Source organism: Ceratotherium simum, chromosome X, assembly GCF_057802395.1.
Source record: "Ceratotherium simum simum isolate JZ-2026a chromosome X, ASM5780239v1, whole genome shotgun sequence".
Taxonomy (NCBI): Eukaryota; Metazoa; Chordata; class Mammalia; order Perissodactyla; family Rhinocerotidae; genus Ceratotherium; species Ceratotherium simum.
Window position 1 is genome coordinate 29,376,815 of NC_141940.1, and position 22,722 is coordinate 29,399,536.

Consider the following 22,722-nt stretch of genomic DNA (forward strand, 5'->3'; position numbering starts at 1 on the left):
TGATACCCATTCCATCAAGGTCAGAGGAAACAAGAACTGACAGGTTTCAGTCCTTGGTGGCACCAGCTCATGCTCATGGGTTCCAGTTTGTTTTTATTCTCTCCCACTTTACATCTATGTCCATCTTGCTTTCCTGACTATAGGCACTGTGGATTTCAATTTCCAGCATCAGATGTGAAGACAACAGCCTTACAGAGACTTCTTAACCAGTTCCCACAATTGTGTAAGATAAAATCTCTGTAACAAATCTCTTAAAAATTACACACACGTGCACACACACAGTAGTTCTGCTACTTTGATTGAAGCCTAACTGACACACTTTGAAATAAAACTTAACAAAAGAAGAGGTAGATTTTCACTACTAGCCAAGACAGTATAATAGAGACTGGATTTACTCTCCCACCAGAAAAAAAAAATTTTAATGGACAAATGATATGAAATAACAGTTTTCAAGTCATGGGACATCAAGTAATGAAGGACAGTGATCCCTGAGAAATGGAAAACAAATGAGGGGAGCCCCATATTTGCTCAGCATACTGTTTGGCGAGAGTTTCCAGGCCAATGGCATAAGGAGAGGGAACCCAGGTGGAACCTGAAAACTCCATGAGTTGACGAGATGGAGTGGAGAATCTGAGGAGACTAAGGCAGGTAGAGTTTGTAAGACAGAGTGCTAGATAGGAGAGATGCATATATAGAGAGAACTTCAGAGACCTGCAGAGGGTCCCCTTGAGTACTGATGGGTGCACACATGTGAGGAAACTACCCAAGGCTAAAGAATTAACCACACAAAAGGATTGGAACACAAATAGAGCTGGAAATAGTGACTGTTCCCTTTAGCCAGACTGGTAAAACCTCATAATTCATGGAACATTGGGTACAGTACTGAGGTTCTTGCCTCGGTAGTGGAGGATATTTAGACTCAGACTGAACACATTTCTCAATCCACCTAAAATATCATAAAAGCAAGATCCTAGAGGACCGAACTGTTTCCATGTAACTTAACTGTGTCTGAGAAAAAAGCTCAATAACATTTATAGGATGACAAAAACAACCAGTATCCAACAAGTTAAAATCCACAATGTTGGGCACCCAATAAAAATTACTAGGCACCCAAAGAAGCAGGATAACATAACTCATAATGAGGTGAAAAATCAACCAATCAAAAGCAATCCAAAAGTCACACAGATGTTGGAATTAGCAGACAAGGACATTAAGACAGTTATAACTATATTCCATATGTTCAAAAATTTAAGTAAAGATGTGGACAATATAAAAAGACAGAAATCAAATCTCGAATGATGAGAACTATGCAATTTGAAATAAAAATATACTGGATGAGATTAACAGCAAATTAGACATTGCAGAAAAAAATAGTAAACTTGAAGATGAAGCAATGGAAACTATCCAAAATAACACACTCAGAAGAAAAAGCATCCAAAGAAATGAATGAAGATTAAGCAATGGAAACTATCCAAAATAACACACTCAGAAAAAAAAGCATCCAAAGAAATGAACGAGCTGTGGGAAAGCTATATTTGTGCAATTGGAGTTCCCAAAGGTACAGAAAATAGTTGAAAATTTCCCCAAATTTCTTGAAAACTATAAATCCACAGATCCAAGAAACTCAAAGAATCTCAAGCACACACAAAAAAAATTGAATAACAGTATACCAAGGCATATCATGATTAAATTTCTCACAATGAGTGACAGAGAAAAATCTTAAAAACAACCAGAAGAAAACATATGTTACGTAAAAGGACAGTAGATTTCATATCAGAAATAATGTGAGATGACAGGGCAGCAAAATTTTTAAAGTACTGAGATAAAAAAATGATCATTGGAATTCTATACCCAGTGAGAATATCAAGAAAGAAGGTGAAATAAACACTTATTCAGATATACAAAAGCTGAAATAATGCATTATTAGCAGGCCCATACTATAAGAAGTGTTAAAGGAATTCCTTCAGGCAGAAAGAAAATGATAGATGGAAATATAGATTTACACAAAGGAATAGAGAACACTGGAAATGGTTACAACAAGGGTATATATGATTTTTTTCTTATTATTTAAATCTCTTTAAAATAAAATTAACTGCTAAAATAATATTAACAATGTAGTGTAGGGTTTATAATATATGTAAAAGTAAAATGCATGACAATAATAACACAAAGGCTATGAGAGGAAAAATGGAAATGTACTATTGTGAGATACTCATACAATATGTAAAATGGTGTAATGTCACATTAAGGTAGACTGTGATAACTTAAAAATATATACTATAAACTTTGAAGCAACCCTAAAATAACAAAACAGAAAGCTAATGCTAATAAACCAACAAAAGTGAAACAGTGAAATCATAAACAATATGCAATTAATCAAAAATAAGGCAGAAAAAGGTGAAAAAGGAAACAAAGAATAGATGGGGCAAATATACCATTGATACTGCACCCCAATTAAATCAGAGATTATCAGAGAGTGGATTTAAAAGCAAGACCCAACTATAAGTTACCTACAAGAAACACACTTTAAAATATAAAAACACAAACAGTTTAAAAGTAAAAGAAGGAATTTGGCAATGATTTCTTGGATGTGACACCAAAAATGCAGGCAGCAAAATAAAAAATTAAGTTGCACTACCTCGAAACTAAAAATTTTTGTGCATGAAAAGACACAATCAACAGAGTGAAAATGAACCTCATGGAAAGGGAGGAAATACTTACAAATCATATATCTGATAAAAGATTAAAATCCAGAGTATATAATGAACTCCTACAACTCAATGATTAAAAAAAACACCCTGATTAAAAAATGGGCAACGAGAACAGGATGGTGGACTAGGAAGCTACAGGCTCTCCTTCCCTGACAGAGACACTGAATCAACAACAGTGTACCGACCAGAATACCTCTGTGAGAACTCCAGAGACCAGTTGAGAATCTACAGCACCTAGGCCATTGTAAAACCAAGGATTTCAGTGAAAGGGGTAGGAAAATTTGTGGCATTTAGTGCACCCATTCACGCCACTCCCCCTTTGTAGCATAGTGCAGAGGAACCAGGAGGAAACCCTTCATACTGGAGCTCTTCCCTCCAGAAGGAATCAAAAGAATCGACATGTGTCCAACATTCTGGCTTGTCTGGGACTGCCAGAGTGTCTAGTTTGTCTTGCCTGACTCAGAACACTGATGGGACCAGCACTAGAGTTTGGAAGTCACTGAAAAGAGAGGAGAGAAGCATATTAGAGCTGTAGTTCTGCAGGCAGACACCTGAGGGAGCAAGAGATCAGAAAAGGTTTGAGAGGTCCTAGAACCTCCAGCAGGGATAATTGGTGAAGATCTTCCCCTGTGAGAAGCCAGCACTCAAAGATTGGGAGAGGTGGTTGTTTTTCAAAAGCCCAAATCCCAGCAAAAAAATTATAAGGTATACAAAGAAATAGGGAAACATGGCCCAATCAAAGGAACAAAAAAAAAAAAAAAAACATCTAGACATCAACCCTAAAGAAACATAGATCTGTGAGCTGCTTGACAAAAAAATTAAAATAAATGTCATAAAGATACTCTCTATAACTGTATTTGTGTACATTAAAAAAGAAGAAAGGTCTCAAATCAATAACCTAACTTTACACCCCAAGAAACTAGAAAAAAGAAGAACAAACTAAATCCAAAGCTAGCATAAATAAGGAAATGACAAAGAATAGAGCAGAGGTAAACAAAATAGAGAATAGAGAAACAATAAATAAAATCAATGAAATCAAGAGTTGGATTTTTGAAAAGATCAGCAAAATTGACAAACCCTTAACTAGATTAACTAAGAAAAAAAGAGAGAAGACTCAAGTAACTACGATCAGAAGTGGAAGTGGATGTTACAACCAATGCCACATAAATAAAAAGGATTATAAGAGAGTACAATGAACAATTGTTTACTAACAAATGTATAACCTAAAAGAAATGGATAAATTCTTAGAAACACACAACCTCCCAAGACTGAATCATGAAGAAATAGAGAATCTGAACAGACAAATCACAAGTAAGTAGATTGAATCAGTAATCAAAAACCTCCCAACAATGAAAAGGACCAGATGGCTTCACTGGAGAATTCTATCAAACATTTAAAGAGAAATTAACACCAATCCTCCTGAACCTTTTCCAAAAATTGAAGTAGAAGGAACAATTCCAATCTCATTCTATGAGGCCAGCATTATCCTGATACCAAAGGAATAAGACAAGGATGCCTGCTCTCACCACTTCTATTCAACATAGTACCAGAAGCCTTAGCCAGAGCTATTAGGCAAGAAAAAGAAATAACAGGCATCCACATTGTAAAGGAAGAAGAAAAATTATCCATTTGCAGATGACATAATCTTATATGTAGAAAACCCTGAACACTCCACACACAAAAAATGTTAGATCTAATAAATGAATTCAGCAAAGCTGCAGGATACAAAGTCAACACGCAAAAATCAGTTGCATTTCTATACACTTACAACAAACAAATTGAAAAAGAACTTAAGAAAACAATTTCATTTACAAAAGCATAAAAAAGAATAAAATAATTAGGGGTAAGCCTAACCAAGGAGGTGAAAGACTTGTACACTAAAAACTAAAAAAAATTGCTGCAAGAAATTAAAGAAGATACAAATAAGTGGAAAGACATCCTATGTTCATGGATTGGAAGACTTAATATTGTTAAAATGTCCATACTACCCAAAGCATTTTACAGATTTGATGCAATCCTGATCAAAATCCCAATGGCTTTTTTTTGCATAAATAGAAAAATTCATCTGAAATCTCAAGAGACTCTGAATAGCCAAAATGATCTTGAAAAAGAACAAAACTGGAGGACTCATACTTCCTGATTTCAAAACTTATACAAAGCTACAATAATCGAAACAGAGTGGTACTGGCATAAAGACGGAGAAATAGACCAATGGAATAGAATAGAGAGCTCAGAAATGTACCCTTTCATATATGGTCAGATGATCTTTAACAAGGATACTAAGACCACTCAATGGGGAAAGGATACTCAGTTCAACAGATGGTGTTGAAAAAACTGTATATCCACATGCAACAGAATGAAGTTGGAACCTTATCTTACACAATATACAAAAATTAACTCAAAATGGATTAAATACCTAAATATAAGACCTTCAACTGTAAAACTCCTAGAAGAAAACATAGGAGAAAATCTTCATGATATTGGACTTAGCAATGATTTCTTGGATATGATACTGAAAGCACATGCAACAGAAGCAAAAAGAGACAAATGGAACCACAACAAACTTAAAAACTTTTGGACATCAAAGGATGCAATCAACAGAGAGAAAAAGCAACCTACAGAATGAGAGAAAGTATTTGCAAATCATATATTTGATAAAGGGTTAATATCTGGAATATATAAAGAACTCCTACAATTCAACAACAACAAAAATAACCTGATTAAAAAATAGGCAAAGGACTTGAGTTTCTCCAAAGATGATGTACAAATGGCCAACAAGTATATGAAAAGATGCTCCATGTTACTTGTCATGAGATAATGCAAACCAAAACCACAATAAGCTATCTCCTGACATGCATTTGCATGGCTACTATCACAAAAACAGAAAATAACGAGTAAAGGTAAGGATGTGGAGAAACTGGAACACTTGCACACTGTTGGTGGGACTGTAAAATGGTGCAACCACTATGGAAAATGGTATTGAGGTTCCTCAAAAAATTAAAAATAGAACTATCATATGATCCAACAATCCTGCTTCTGGGGGAGAATTGAAAGCAGAGTCTCCAAGAGATTTGCACACCCATGTTCATAGCAGTACTATTCACAATAGCCAAGAGATGGAAGCAACCCAAATGTCCATTGATGGATGGATTGATAAACAAAACGTGGTCTATGCATACAATGAAATATTATTTAGCCTTAAAAAAGAAAGAAATCCTGTCACATGCTACAATATGGATGAACCTTAAGGACATTATGCTAAGTGAAATAAGCCAGCCACAAAAAGACAAATACTGTATGATTCTACTTATATGAAGTATATAAATTCATAGAAACAGAAAGTAGAATGGTTGTTACCAGGGCCTGGGGCGAGGGGAAAAAGAAGAATTGTTTAATGGGTATAAAGTTTCAGATTTGCAAAATGTAAAAGTTCTGGACATCTGTTTCACAACAATGTGAATATACTGAACACTACTAACCTATACACTTAAAGTGGTTAAGATGGTAAATTTTGTTATGTATATTTTTTTACCACAATAAAAACTCTCCTGAAGAAATAATCAGATGTGGCAAAGAGATTTTAGCACAAGAATGTTCATTGCTATATAATTTATAATATCAAGGGAAAAATAGGTAACAACTTTAATGAACAATTTGGAATTGATTAAATAAATTTTGATGCATCCATATTCTGAATAGTACATAATACTATTTAGCTATTAAAAGTCATGTTGCAAACAGAAAAAAGGTAATTGGTTAAAGCAAATATAATAACAATGTAGTGTGGTGTTTATAACATATGTAGAAGAAAATGTGTGATAATAGCACAAAGATGAAAATGGAAGTGTATTGTTGTAAAGTTCCTATACTATACATGAAGTGGTGTAATATGACTTGAAGGTAGACAGTGATAAGTTAAATATATCTACTATGAACCCTAAAGCAATGTCTTAAAAAAAACCACACAAATAAATCAAGCAATATAGCTAAGTTGCCAATAAAGGGGATAAAGTGGAATTATTTTCAAAACTCAATTAGTTCAAATAGAAGGCAGAAAAAGAAGAAAGGGGGAAAATGAACAGATGGGACCAACAGAAAACAGCAAGATGGTAGGTTTAAATACAACCACATCAATAATCACATTGTATATAAATAGTTCAAACAACTCAAGTAAATGGTAGAGATTGTCAGGATAAAAAAAAAAAAAAGCAAGACCCGACTATGCATGGTCTACAATAAACCCATCTTAAATGTAAAGACACAAATTGGCTAAAGTATAAGAATAGAAAAAAGGGGCCAGCCCAGGGGAGTAGTGGTTAAGTTCCATGCATTCCACTTCGGTGGCCCGGGTTCGCATGTTTGGATCCCGGGCATGGACATACACCACTCGTCAGCCATGCTGTGGCGACGACCCACATGCAAAATAGAGGAAGATTGGCACAGATGTTAGCTCAGGGCTAATCTTCCTCAACCAACAAAAAAAAAAAAAACGGAAAAAATACACCATGCTAACACTAATCAAAATAAAGCTGAAATGGCTGCATTAATTTCAAACAAAGTAAGAAGCAGAGAAAAGAATATTACCAGGGGAAAACAAAAGTCATTTCATAATGATAAAGGGATCAATTTATCAAAAAAACCATAGCAATCCTAAATCTTTATGTAACTAATATCAGAGGTTCAGAATACATGAAGCAAAAACTGATAGAACTGAAAGGAAAAACAGACAAATTCAAACAAATTATGGTCAGAGATTTCAACACCATTCTCTTAATAATTGAGCAATTATTAAACAGTTAGATAGAAAGTCAGTAAACATACAGAAGACTTGAAAAGTATGATTAATCAACTTGACTTAATTGATATTTATAGAATGCTACACCCACAAACATCAGAATACATATTTCAAGTGATCGTTTGCCAAATAGACAATATTCTGAGTTATAAAACAAATCTTAATATATTTTAAATCACTTAAATAATATGAAGTATGTTGTCTCACCTCAGTGAAATTAAACTAGAAATTAATAACAGAAAGATATCTGGAAATCCTCAAATATTTGGAAACTAAATAATACACTTCTAAATAATTCATGAGTCAAGGAAGAAATCAAAAGAGAAATTAGAAAGTGTTTTGAAAGGAATGAAAATAAAAGCACAATATATCAGAATTCTTGCTAAAGCATAAACTTAGAGGGAAATTTAAACATGTTTAAATCTAAACATACTTGGAAATTTATAGAACTAAATGCTTACATTAGAAAAGAAGGTCCCAATTCAATGACCTAAGCTTCCACTTTAAGAAACCAAAAACATAAGAACAAATTAAACCCAAAATAATAATTAAAAAAACAATAAAAATCAAAACAGAAATCAATAAAGTAGAAAACAGTAAAACAATAGAGGAAAATCAATGAAATCAAAAGCTGGTATTTAAGGAAATCAATGAAATTGATAAACTTCCAGCCTGACTCATTAGGAAAAAAGGCAAAAAGACACAAATTACCAATACAGTCAGGCACCAGATAATGACATTTTGGTCAATGATGGACTTCATATATGACAGTGGTCCCATAAGATTAGTACCATAGAGCCTAAGTGTGTAGTAGGCTATACCATCTAGGTTTGTGTAAGTACACTCTACGGTGTTTGCACAGTGACGAAATCGCCTAACAACGCGTTTCTCAGGATGTATCTTCATTGTTAAGTGACACGTGACTGTATAGGGAATGAGAGAAAAGACATCACTACAGATTCATACAGACATAAAAAGGATTATAAAGAAATATTATGAATTATACCACTAAAAATGACAATGTGGAGTACATTTTGACATACCAAGATATACTGTTTCTTCTAAATCTGGATCTGAACATCGTGGTTGGTGTTACAGTTTGGGTTCTCCAGAAACAGATGCTAAAATGGAGTTTGGGTGCTTGATGTTGTTAGGGATCAACACCTGTGAAAGGCAAATTAAGAAGGATTGGGCCAATGGAGAAGCCAAAATATGATATGGCCAAACAAAGACTTGGGTGATGCAGCAAAGAGCTCTGGAATGAATATTGCCAATCAGAGTGGTCTCATGTCAAACTCACTCAGTTGCTAGATGTGGGCTGCCCGGGAAGGGTGTAACTTGGACAAAGTGAGACTCTGCAGCTAAAGCACACTCTGAAGAAGCTGACAGCTGCATATGGTCTGCTGACTGCCCTTTCCAGAGCTAAGCAGCAAGTTCTTCCTTGAAGACGGATCTGGGTAGCGTATCTCTTTGTCTACTACGATACACCTGTGCCACTTGGCTACATTTGTCTCTATATATATTGGGGAGCAGATTCTACAGGACTCTAGAAGGCCTTTCCTCCTGAGGGGAAACTTAGAAGAGGGAGGTTAGCATTACAAACTACAACCAACACTACAGAAGTTGGTCTTGGGTTCACAATTGATAGTCATCATTTTCCTCTACTATCCATTCTAAATTCCTTTCACTCCAGTTACCACCTCTGCTGCCTCAAGGGCTTACCTAGTGGTATGACCTGGACCTTCATCCTTGAGGGGCCTGAGTCTCCTCACCACCATATCCTTCTCAGTCCAGAATTGCTGTACCTGTCCGTTTATAGTCATAGTGGGAAAGTTAGCACCTAAAAATATTCAAGTAGCACTTGGGTTCTACACACGTTCCTGTAGGGAAACAGCTCATCCATGGCACCCTGGCAACCTTGCATATATCCACATAGACCACATAGGCAAGGCTCAATTGGTCTGACTTAAGTTTTGGCAGAACACCCTGTGATCCTCCCTGGAACGTGGCAAGACAGCAATCTTGTGAGGAGCTGTCACAAGGCTATTTCTCATCAGCTTTCCTATCTTGTAGGAGGATGCCATGAATCAGGTTTTCATCTACCTCCCTGATTCCAGTGAGACATGGGATTATCTTGGCCTCTTTAGTGTATAGCTGCAGGCTATAACATCTCTTAGCTGCAGTTTAGAATTGGCTCCTCCACGACAGAGTGATCTATCAGTCTGTTATCTGACCCCTATGATTCAAGTGTCATCCTGTGAGTTTAGGGATGTGGGGAGCTGACACTATGCTGATCTTGCTTCTACTATGTAGGTAATAAACTGTGTGTATCAATTTGGGCTTTTCTCTTTACTGGCCAAATCTCGGACAGAGTAGCAAGCCAACCTAGTAGCTGCTTCTGCTTAGAGACTACTTGATCACCTGACAATTCCTCCCTGTTTCCATGTATAACAGTAACCCTACCTCCTCCTGCTAATCAGGGTCAATTGACCAAGTTAAGATGGTGACTCCTTTTCTTGCGTGCTGGTCCCTGGACACAAGGAGATCAAAATGTCCAGGTGGCAGCCACAAATTGTAGTTCAATATGAATCTTCTTTTATCCATTGGATAGAGCAGTGGTTCTCAACTTGGGGCAATCTGGCTCCCCAGGGAACATGTGGAAATAGCTGGAGACATTTTTTTTGTTTGTCACAGCTAGGAAGAGTGTGCTACTGGCATCTCTGGGTAGAAGCCAGAGATGCTGTTAAATGTCTATAGTGCACAGGACAGCTCCTACAACAAAGAATTATCTAGCCCAAATGTCATCAGTGGCAAGGTTGAGAAAGCCCAGGCTTTCACAAGGGAGTGAGCTCCCTTCAGGGCCAGGACCTCTAACACTAGAAAGTTCAGAATTGCAAAGATGGCAAACACAGTCCCCAAAATGTGTCATTGGAAGTGATGTAAGTAGCTATTCCTGCTTCCACTCCTTTGTTCCTGAACCCATGTATTCTTATTGAGGACACACACCATGTAAACATGCTTGATTCAATGAATATAATGTATTCTGGAGAATATGACCATATCCTCAGAGTATTTACTTTGAGTTGGCACTTCAGCTGTTCTTCAGCAGGCAATTCTATTACTTTGTCAGGATATCAACTTTCTGGGGCATGTCATGTGGTATAGAACCAGTAGATCCCATCATCATAGGCCCACTTCTGTATCTCCTTTGCTGTAAAATGCATCCCCTGGTCTAATGCAATGTCACGTGGTATCACATGCCAATTGATCAAATACTCTGTAAGATCTCAGATAGCAGTGTTGACTGGGACCCTATGGTTAAGAAGGCAAACCCATACATGTGTCCATTGCTGTGAAAACAAACTGCTGGTATGTCCAGGATAGAAGTGGTTCATTGTAGTCCACTTGTCACCAAATGGTCAGTTGGACACCTAAAGTGATGGTGCCATACCAGATGCTCCATGTTGGTCTTATGAGCTGGCAGGTTGGAGATTCAGAGATGGCAGAAGCTAGATCAGGCTTGGTAAGTATGAGTCTATGCTTTTGGACTCATATTTAGTCTCCACCTCTGCCCCTAAGGCCACCTTGTTCATGTGCTCAACATGCCAGCGTTGAAGTGTCTGGCTGATGTCAACTGACCAAATCATTTTGTTTATTTGGGTTTTTAGTTCCTCTTCCATGGTAGACACTCTCTGGTGAGCACTGACATGTGATACAAAGATTTTCATACATACTATGTAACCATTGCCACATGTTCCTTCACATCCCAGACTCTTTTGTCTGCAATCTTCCAATCTTTTTCCTTCCAGGTCCCTGACCAGTGGGCCAGGTCATGTACCACCTCCCATAAATCTCTATATCATCTAATCTTTTTAAAAAGCCATTATAAATGTATGAGTTTATGAATATGCTCAATAAACTAGAGGAGAGATTGAACATAATAAGTAGAGGCATGGAAGATATAAAAAGGACCCAAATCAAACTTGTAAAAATGAAAATGACAATTTATGAGATGGAATCAGCACTGTATTGGATTAATGATATATTGCCAATTGTAGAGAAAAAGATGAGTGAACTTGAAGACATAACGATAGAAAATACTAAAAATGAAATACAGATAGAAAAGGATGAAAAAAAGATCAGAATATCAGTGAGTTGTGGGAAAACTTCAAGTGACCCAATATATATATGTATTTGGAGTCCCTGAAGGAGAGGATGGGGTGGGGGTAGTAGCTGAAAAAATATTTGAAGATATAATGGCTGAGTTATTTTCAAATTTAATAAAAACTATAAGCCCACAGATCCAAGAAGATCAATGAACTCCCAGCACGAGGAACATGAAAACTATACCAAACACATTGTATCAGTTTGCTTAGAAATAATGATAAAGAGAAAATCTTACAAACAGCAAGGGGAAAAAAGGTATGTTATGTACAAAGATTAACATCAGATTTCTTTTCTTTTTTTTTTTTTTTCTTTTGTGAGGAAGATCAGCCCTGAGCTAACATCCATGCCAATCCTCCTCTTTTTGCTGAGGAAGACCGGCCCTGGGTTAACATCTGTGCCTATCTTCCTCAACTTTATATGGTACGCCACCACAGCATGGCCTGACAAGCGGTGCCTTGGTGAGTGCCCGGGATCCAAACCCGGGACGCCAGCAGAGGAGCGCATGCAATTAACCACTACGCCATGGGGCCGGCCCCAACATCAGATTTCTTGAAGGAACAAGCCAGAAGACAGTCAAGCAACATCTTTAAAGAAGTGAAAGAAAACACTTTCAATCAAGAATTGTATGTTCATCAAAATATTTTTCATAAACAAAGGCAAAATAAAGACTTTCAGGCCATCACCAGCCTCTGATGGAAAGAAACCATCACCAGCAGCTCTGCACTACAAAACATGTTAAAGGACATCCTTCAAGCAGAATTAAAATGATACTAGTTGGCAATCTGGATCTACACAAAGAAATAAAGAGCCCTGGAAATTGTAACTACATGATTAAATATATAAGAAGTTTTTTCTTATTGTTTAAACTCTTTAAGAAATAATTGACTGTTGGTCACAGCCATAGCTGAAGAACAACCACAGGTCAAATTGTTCCTGAAGGTTGAAAGTGATGAGGCCAAGATTGGGAACTGCCCTCTTCTCCCAGAGACTGTTCATAGCGCTCTGGTTCAAGGGAGTCACCTTCAACATCACCACCGTTGACACAAAGAGGCAGACCAAGACAGTACAGAAGCTGTGCCCTGGAGGGCAGCTCCCATTCCTGCTGTATGGCACCAACGTGCACACAGATACCAACAAGATTGAGGAATTTCTGGAGGCAGTGCTGTGCCTTCCCAGGTACCCCAACCTAGCAGCTCTGAACTCTGAATTCAACACAGCTGGGCTGGACATATTTGCCAAATTTTCTCCCTACATCAAGAATTCAAACCCAGCACTCAATGATAATCTGGAGAAGGGGTTCCTGAAAGCCCTGAAACTTTTAGATGATTACTTGACATCCCCTCTCCCAGAAGAAGTGGATGAGACCAGTGCTGAGGATGAGGGCATCTGTCAGAGAAAGTTTCTGGATGGCAATGAGCTCACTCTGGCTGATCACAACCTGTTGCCAAATCTCCACATAGTATGGGTGGTATGTAAGAATTACTGGGGATTCTCCATCCTGGAAGTGTTTGGGGAAGTGCATCGATACTTGCGCAAGTACAAGCAAGTGGCCAAGGCCCTAAAATAGGCCCTTCTTGCAGCTCCTTTGCCCCCCTCCACTTTCTCCACAAAGGCCCTGGGTGGTTTCCACATGGCTACCCAATGGACACACTCTAAATGGTCAGTGGGCAGAGAATCCTGGAGCACCTATGCAGGGCTGGCTGGGGGGATGAAGGGAAAAGATGGAGGATTTATGTGAGATTTTTATTGTGGGGTGGGGTGGGTAGGATAATGTATCTCAGCAATAAAATACAAAATGAAAAAAGAAATAATTGATGGTTTAAATAAAAATGATAACAATGTGTTGTGGGGCTTATGACATATGTATAAGTAAAATGTATCATAACAATAGCATGAAGCCCCAGAGGGGAGAAATGAAATGTAAGGTTCATATACAATACATGAAGTGGTATAATATAACATGAAGGTAGATTGTGATGTTAAAGATGTAAACTCTAAAACAGTGGTTCTCAATCAGGGGTGATTTTGACCCCTGGAGGACATTCAGCAATGTCTGGAGACATTTCTGGTTTCCAAAACTGGACAGTAACAAGTGTTGACAAGGATGTAGAGAAATTGGAATACAGAATACATTGCTGGTGGGACTGTAAAATAGTGCAGCTGCTTTGGAAAGCAGTCTGCAGTTCCTCAAAAAGTTAAACATAAAGTTGCCATATGACCCAGAAATTTTTCTCTCTCTCTACAGATAGAGAAGATGGATAGGTAGATAGATAGCCTCATCCCCATTAGCAGTCATTCTCTATTCCCCCTCCTTCCAGCCCCTAGTAACCACTGATCTATTTTGCGTCTTTATGGATTTGCCTGTTCTGGACATGTCATGTAAATGGAATCACACATGTGGCCTTTTGTGCCTGGCTCCTTTCACTTAGCATAATGTTTTGAGGTTCATCCATGCTATAGCATGGATCAGTATTTCATTCCTTTTATGGCTGATTGATATTCCATTGTATGGATATGCCACACTTTGTTCATCCACTCAGCAGTTGATGGACATTTGGTTTGTTTCCATTTTTTGGTTATTATGAATAATGCTGCTATGAACATTCGTGTACGTGTTTTTGAGTGGACATTTGTTTTCGGTTATCTTTGATGTATATCTAGGAGTGGAATTGCTGGGTCATATGGTAAATTCTATGTTTAACTTTTTGAAGAATTGCCAAACTGTTTTTCCAAAGTGGCTTCACCATTTTGCATTCTCTCCAGCAGTATATGAGGGTTCTAATTTCTCCACATCCTCAACAAGACTTGTTATTGTTCTTTTTCTTTTATTTTTTTAATGTTTTGTTTATTGCAGTAACATTGGTTTATGACATTGTAAAACTGTGAAACTTCTAGAAGAAAACATAGGCAGTACGCTCTTCAACATCGGTCTTAGCAACATCTTTTCAAACACCACGTCTGACCGGGCAAGAGAAACAATAGAAAAAATAAACAAATGGGACTACATCAAACTAAAAAGCTTCTGCACAGCAAAGGAAACCATCAACAAAACGAAAAGACAACCTAACAATTGGGAGAAGATATTTGGAAACCATACTTCTGATAAGGGCTTAATCTCCAAAATATATAAAGAACTCATGCATCTCAACGACAAAAAAACTACCAACCCAATTAAAAAATGGGCAAAAGCCCTGAACAGACATTTCTCTAAAGAAGATATACAGATGGCCAACAGACACATGAAAAGATGTTCAAAATCACTAACTATCAGGGAAATGCAAATCAAAACTACAATGAGATATCACCTCACGCCTGTCAGAATGGCTATAATTAACAAGACAGGAAACAACATGTGTTGGAGAGGATGTGGAGAGAAGGGAACTCGCATACACTGCTGGTGGGAGTGCAAACTGGTGCAGCCACTATGGAAAACAGTATGGAGATTCCTCAAAAAATCAAGGATAGAACTACCATATGATCCAGCTATTCCACTGTTGGGTATTTATCCAAAGAACTTGAAAACACCAATTTGTAAAGGTACATGCACCCCTGTGTTCATTGCAGCGTTATTCACAATAGCCAAGACTTGGAAGCAACCTAAGTGCCCATCAAGGGACGAATGGATAAAGAAGCTGTGGTATATATACACAATGTTCTTTTTCTTTTAAAATTATAACCATCGTAGTGGATGTGAAATGTTATCTCATTGTGGTTTTGATTTGCATTTCCCTAATGACTAATGATGTTTAACATCTTTTTACACGCTTTTTAGCCATTTGTATATCTCCTTTGGAGAAATGTCTATTTAGATTCTTTGCACATTTTTTTTTTTTGGTGAGGAAGATTGGCCCTGAGCTAAAATCTTGTTGCCAATCTTCCTCTTTTTGCTTGAGGAAGATTGTCGCTGAGCTAACATCTGTGCTAATCTTCCTCTATATTGTATGTGGGACGCCACCACAGAGTGACTTGGTGAGCAGTGTGTAGGTCTGTGCTGAGGATCCGAACCTGCAAACCCTGGGCTTCCAAAGCAGAGCGCAAACTCAACCACTATGCCACTGGGATGGCCCCTACACGTTATTAATTGGGTTATTTGTCTTTTTATTGTTGAGTCATAAGAGTTCTTCCTATATTCTGGATATTAGTACCTCATCAGATATAATTTACAAATATTTCCCCCCATTCTGTGGGTTGCATTTTCACTTTCTTGATAGTGTCCCTTGAAGCATAAAAGTTTTTAATTTTGATGAAGTCAAATTTACCTATTTTTCTTCTGTCACTTGTGCTTTTGGTGTTATATTTAAGAAACCATTGTTTAATCCAAAGTCACAAAGATTTATGTCTATGTTTTCTTCTAAGAGTTTTATAGTCTTAGCTCTTACATTTAGATCTTTGATCCATTTGGGGTTAATTTTTGCATATGGTGTGAGTTAGGGGTCCAAATTCATTCTTTTGCATGTGGATTGTCGCAACACCATTTGTTGAAGAAACTATTCTTTGACTATTGGATGGATGTAGGACTGTTTTCAAAAATCCATTGGCCATAGATGTATAGGTTTACTTCTGGACTCTCAATTCTATTCCATTGATCTATTGGTCTATCCTTATGAGAGTGCCTTAATTTTAGAGTTTTAATTACTCTAGCTTTGTAGTAAGTTTTGAAATTGAGATGCATGGGTCTTCCAGATTTGTTCTTCTTTTTCAAGATTATTTTGACTTTTCCGGGTCCCTTACATTTCCAAATGAACTTTAGGATCAGCTTGTCAATTTCTGAAGAAAAAAGGAAGCTGGAATTTTGAAAGGATTATATTGAATTTGTAGATCAATTTGGGGAGTATTGCCATTTTAGCAGTTTTAATCCTCTAATCCATGAACACAGGTGTCTTTTCATTTATTTAGTTCTTTAATTTATTTCAACAATACTATGTAGTTTTCAGTGTACAAGTCTTGCATTTCTTTTGTTAATCATTTCCTAAGTATCTTATTCTTTTTAATGCTATTGTAAATGGAATTGTTTTGTTAATTTCATTGTTGAATTGTTCACTGCTGGTGTATAGAAAGACAACTAATTTGTGTATATGATCTTTTATCTTGCAACCTTGGTGAACTTATTTATTAGCTCTAATAGTCTTTTAGTAAGGGATTTTCTATATACAAAATATCATCAGCTGGAGGATTGGAGAGGAGGGAAAGGATGTCATCCTCATCCTGCTTCTCATTTATGAACATGTTTGTTCCTGATGGAAGTCAAATACTTTTCTGATTCAAGTTAACTGTTTTGTGAAGGTTGTATCATTCTGTTCTGGAAAGAAAATGTTTTACGAAAGCCAGACAAACTCTAATGCAGAGTTGAATTTAAGAATTTTCTTTGGTAAAGACAAAGCAGAATTCATCAAGGTAGCTTCTTTCTTTCTCTTTCCACCCTCCCTTTCTTCCCAGTAAAAGGTGTGAACAAAATGCTTGTGTAGGGTGAAACGACTGTTCTTTGGAGATCTTAATGTTAAAATTTCAAAAAGATTTTACTCTAAAAGTTCAGATAAAACCATAAGTAGATGTAGGATTTGACAGGACACTCTTTGACAAAATGTTGTGGACATCTATTCTATCTTCCACTTCACATCCATTCATCCTTCTTTGATAACATCACTTCAATTTTCCTCAGGAGGATCACCTCTTACTGACTTTCAATTCAGGAAGATTGAATGGTATTGCTATCACCCCAAGCTCCAGGGATGAGCATGTGACTCAGGCCTGGCCAATTAGAGAGGTTTCTCTCCGTAGCCACAGAGATTGGTTCAGGGATGGGCACAGAATCCAATTCAAGCCAATGAAAGACTCAGAATTTTTATTTGAACTGTCAGGGAAGAGAAGCTATCTTTTCAAGCGGACATTAGCCTTTAAGGATGTCGGCCTGGCAATGCTGGCAGCCATCTTGCTTGTCTTGGTTTGTGGAGCCCGAGAATGAAGCCAAGATGATAGAGAGCAGAATAGAGAGATGGAGAGAGACTGTTTCCTAATGACATCTTTGAGTTCCTGGACCTGGCTATGCCTGAAGCCAGAGTACATCTAGACTTTCCAGTTATGTGATTCAGTAAATTACCTTTTATCCTTAAGTGAATTTGAGGTTTTTTAATTCATTTGTTTGTTTTGTCACTTGCAAGCAAAACAGTTCTGAATGATATACCAAAGGATACCAGATTTGGAAAGTATGAAGGAGGAAATTTGAAAAGGGAACAAATATTAAAGAATAGAGAAAGAGTTTCTATAATGAGAAAGCCTAATGTCTGTGATCCTATAGCCACAGAGCAGAGTATGTGTGCATCAAGATAAAATTGCCCCAGTCACTGGAGTTGGTTCAGTAGATGGTTCCAGCACTGTACCAGGTTCCAAGGAGTCTGCCCACAGAACCTCCACTTGGTGGCTGTGCTAGGAATCTCCTGTTTGCTCCTCCAAATATACTCTCCACTGTTCTGCACCCTACTTTCTTCCTTGGGAGGCTGACCATATGCATCACAACAATTGGCTTCCTTGCCCTCTTGCTTTTGATTGGGTTTGGCCAATGGCAATTACAAGCAGGAGATCAGAGGGAGGGAGGAAAATTAAGTCAAGGTATTTATTCTCCTGTTTCCCTCCCTACAAGATCACCTTGGGCTAGCTTAGTCCTTCAAAAAGGTTACCACTCCTCTCAAGGCAGCTAACTGTACACAACTCAGTCCTTATGGGTTCTGGTAACCACTTCCTACTCTTATCCCTTAGGGTCTAGGGATAGTAAGAGTTCAGTCTCTACTAGCCTGGGTTATTGTGCTATTCTTTTTTTTTTTTTTTTTCTTGTGATGAGAACTTTTTTTTTTTCCAATCATCCTCTTTTTGCTTGAGGAAGATTTTTCCTGAGCTAACATCTCTGCTAGTCTTCCTCTATTTTGTATGTGGGTCACTGCCACGGTATGACCGCCAATGAGTGGTGTAGGTCCACGCCTGGGAACCAAACCCAGGCCGCCGATGGGGAGCATGCCAAACTTAACCACTAGGCCATGGGGCCGGCCCCATATTGTGCTATTCTTTATGGTTCCCTACATCTACATCTTTATAAGTAATATCTTTGTAAATAAACCTCCTTTCCAATTATTCTATTTTGTCAAATGTGCTAGCTATTTCTTGTTGGAACCCTGACTGATACTATGGCCATACAAGAACCTGCAAGGAAGTAAATCTTGGAGAGTAAGCTGCCAGATTGAGAGCCTATCACGTCCTTCTTAAACCATTTGGATCTTCCTATCAGCTTTTCTTCCCTCCTAGCTTGCAACTAAAGAACTTTGTGAAGTAGGCAGGGCTATTTAGCCTTTCAACCCCTTTTTCCTTGCCCTTTGCCTCCATCCATCCTATCTCCCCCAACCCCTAACACACACACACAAACAACCAAACCTCTAACCACTGCCTGGATAAAATCACAGTGTAAATCATACTTCTGTATGATTTGGTTAAATTACTTTATGATGTTTGAATATTTTAAGAGGAAATCAGTAAGAAAAATGACTCTAATGAAGAACCTAGATGAGGATAAATATATTGGGATCATGGACCTCTCCCCAATCAAACCATATCAGCCTAGTAGACCTTAGGCCAGGGCAACTTCCAAGGAAAGAAGGGATTCCTGCTGTAGCCTAGCCTTTGAGTCAAACAAGGGAGTGGAAATATTTCTGTCTTAATTGCAATTACCACTAGAGATTTGCTCTGGGAGACAGTCTGTGGCCAGATGTGCCCTAAAGTCACTTAGCCAGGCTGTCACTAAGCAATCACAGAGTTTGTCTTTGGATTTTGGTTCCTTCTCCTCACCTCAAAGTTTCTCTTAGTGTTCTTCTCCAACACTAACAAACAGAACAATTTATACCAAGACTCAACTTTGATGAGAAAAGGAAGTTTGCTCTGACAAAGTTGTCTTCTGAGAAACCAGAGCATGGAGACTGCAAAGGAAAAAAGCTCAGAAATGAAACAACTTTTAGTTTCATCCTCCTGTGGCTAAACCCCAAGAATCAAAAAAAAAAAAAAAATGAAGAGGGGGAAGAAAAAAAGTCTTAAACTAATAGGCTGTAAATTGTCAAGTTTTCTACCCACATGGCTACCCCATATTCCTGAGGGAAAATCAGCGGTACAGTCTAGAAAGAGGAAATCATACACTTCTTTTTTATTTCAATTTATTGTCGTCAACAACGCCCCAAAACAATATTAATGTTTTTGACATGAGGATTCCCAGCAAATAGATGCCTAAGAAAAGTTACTTCAGGATAATGATTTCAGAGGGGCAAGGGGTGAAAAATCCTAAGTCTAGCATGGACAAAATCATGAAGGCATTTGGAAGTAGTATTTCTCATTGACAATCAAATAAACCAAGTGCATTGCAACAGATGGTATACAAATCAAATCCTAGTACAGCACAGGATAGGAGACAATTTAAATTAATCCACTAGAAGTTTATTGAACTGCTAGAATCCAATTTTAATGAATATACTATAATATCCAGTTCTGTATAATAAAGTGATTTTTTCATGCCCCAGCTGACAACCCAAACTATCCTAGTACTATTCAATACTGCTTTGAAACTGTGGACACGATGGATTCCACTGAATGAGAAATACTGTATGACAAAAGATTCATAATTCCTTGTCTGTTTAATAGTCAACATATTTAACAGGATAATGTATTATGTATAAAATATAGCACCAGTAGTTGAATTCCTGTGAAATGTTAACTATTCTAACTCAGATTTGACATATGTTTCAAAATGTTTGGGATATCATTCATTGATTTTTAAAAAGATGGTACTTCCTGGTAAGCAGCAGCTCAGAGTAGAAAGAGCACTGGACCTGGAGTCAGATGCAATGCAGGTTGTTTTCACTAAACGCTCTCTAATATCCTTTCCAGATCTAATGTTCTATTATCTTTTACTACTGAATCTTGGGGGTTTGATTATTTGAGGTAATTTTGAAATGGCTTTAAAGTTGTTGTCTTCAAGCATTTTGTTTATTTCTCTTTAAAGGTTAGTTTTAAAAATTGAATTTGGTAAGGAAAGGGTTTGGGAGGAGACAGTTTCACTGTTTTTTGTATTTTCCACAGATCTGCTGTCGCATATCTTCTATCACTTGTTAATAGCGGTCAGCCCTCCTCTACCCTGTCCATAGAGTTGGAAGGAGTTGGAGGGTGTCTAGGAAGGAGATTCGAAAGAGCAGCAGCAGTCCTTTCCACCACAAAGCTAAGAGAAAAACACTGAGAGACTAGATTGTTATGGTGTGTTTACATAACTGGCTCAAATCCCCAAGATTAAATAGCTTAGAATTTCTTAAGAGAGTTCACTTAACCAAATGTTGCTTTTGTTCTTAGGTTTCCTTCTCCCAAACCCCACTGTGTTTACATCTCCACATCAATGTCTGACCAATAGAAATCACAAGCCTAAAATGTCCAAAATTGATCTTAACATCTTCCTCTCCAATCTTGCTTCTTTCTTGTATTCATATCACCAGCCCACTGGTTCTAGTCAAGCTCAAAACCTTAGAGTCAATCTTGACTCCTCCTTCTCCCTATTGCCCATTCCCCAGTCTTGCCCCTCTCCAATCCCCCCTTCACATAGTGGCTGCCAAAGTGCTCTTTCTAAAATGCAAATATGATCACAGAGCTTCCCAGCTTAAAACACTTTAATGACTCCTTTTCATCTACTGGATAAAACTCAAAGTCCTCTTTTGGTACCTGCATACCTCTTTAAGCCAATCCCCTGCCACTGCCTGCCGTTCCTCTGAGCCCTTTACACTCCAGTTACGTGAACTTCTCACAGTTACCCAAACACACCATGGTCTTTCATGATTGTGACTTTGCATGTGAAATTTCCTCTGCTACTTTCTCAGCTCAAGTTAGTTACTTTTCCTCATGTTCCCATAGCGTTTCCACATACTAGTTTTATAACTCTTGTCACAGTATATCGTAGTTACTTTTTCACTTGTTTGTCTTCACTACCAGACTGCCAGTTCCCTGTTTTTGGAGAACGTAAACATTGTAGAAGAGATTCAGAATCTGGATGCTTCTAGATGGCATTTAAGCTTGCTTTGGACCCTGAGACATTATGCTATTCTCTGATGCTCGCTTTTTCTCCTTTTCCCAGCCACCGCCACGCCCTCCCCCCCCCCCACCCCGCCGCCCGGTGGAGGTGTTAAGAAGCAGTGGAATGATCACATGGCCAAAGATAAGACAAAGCAGCCTGGCTGATCCACAACCTGGATAAACATCTGCCTCATATCATTTTTTAAGCAAATGAACAGCTGACTAATGGGCCTTGGATTTAGGGTGGCCTGGCAGGAGCTTTTTGTCTTGCCATGCATTAATTGGGAGACCCTGATTTCAATCCCCAGACCTGTAGCTATGGGTCAACACATCCGTCCCTGATGGTCTCAAAGAGTCTCACACTATAGTCAAACAAATAGCCCAAGAAGAATTAGCTGATGGAGATCTTCTTCCATGTTTTCTCCTCTGCCTAAAGCTGAAACAAACCTGTTTGCAGGAATGTTTGCCTTTGGATGATCGCACCATAGAGCAAGGAATCAAATACCAATCACATCCACATTCTCTCCAATTTGGGCCCCACCTCCCAAAAAAATCATGGGGAAGGTCTTCATCTCTATCCCAGAACAATATCCAGTCAGCACTGCTTTCTATCCCTGTTGAAGATAACCTAGTCTTTGAATCAGTATTTAGTTGCCCATGCAAGGCAGCCAGTTTCTCAAGCACCCCTGGATATAGAGTTCCCTAGGTATGGTGGCTCTAGGTATATTCTGGGTTGATATGATTGGTGATTCCCAGGGAAGGACCTTGCCAGGCAAGTAAAAAAAACGTTAGTTATCAGCCCGATTGGGAGAATCTCACCTCGTAAAACAACGTTTTAGAAAACACATGAATTTAGAATCATCATAGAAATTCTCCTTCATGGCTATTGTGAATTTTATCAGATACTATGTTTACACTATAGTGAGACTTCTAGCAGCAAGAATGGGTTTTAGTTTTAAGTGGAGG

At 38.0% G+C, this 22,722-nt stretch overlaps 1 pseudogene; it reads left to right on the forward strand.

Moving 5' to 3' along the window:
- Positions 1 to 10,945: 10,945 nt before the first annotated feature.
- LOC101405966 (chloride intracellular channel protein 1 pseudogene) lies at positions 10,946 to 13,240 on the forward strand (annotated as a pseudogene).
- Positions 13,241 to 22,722: the final 9,482 nt, after the last annotated feature.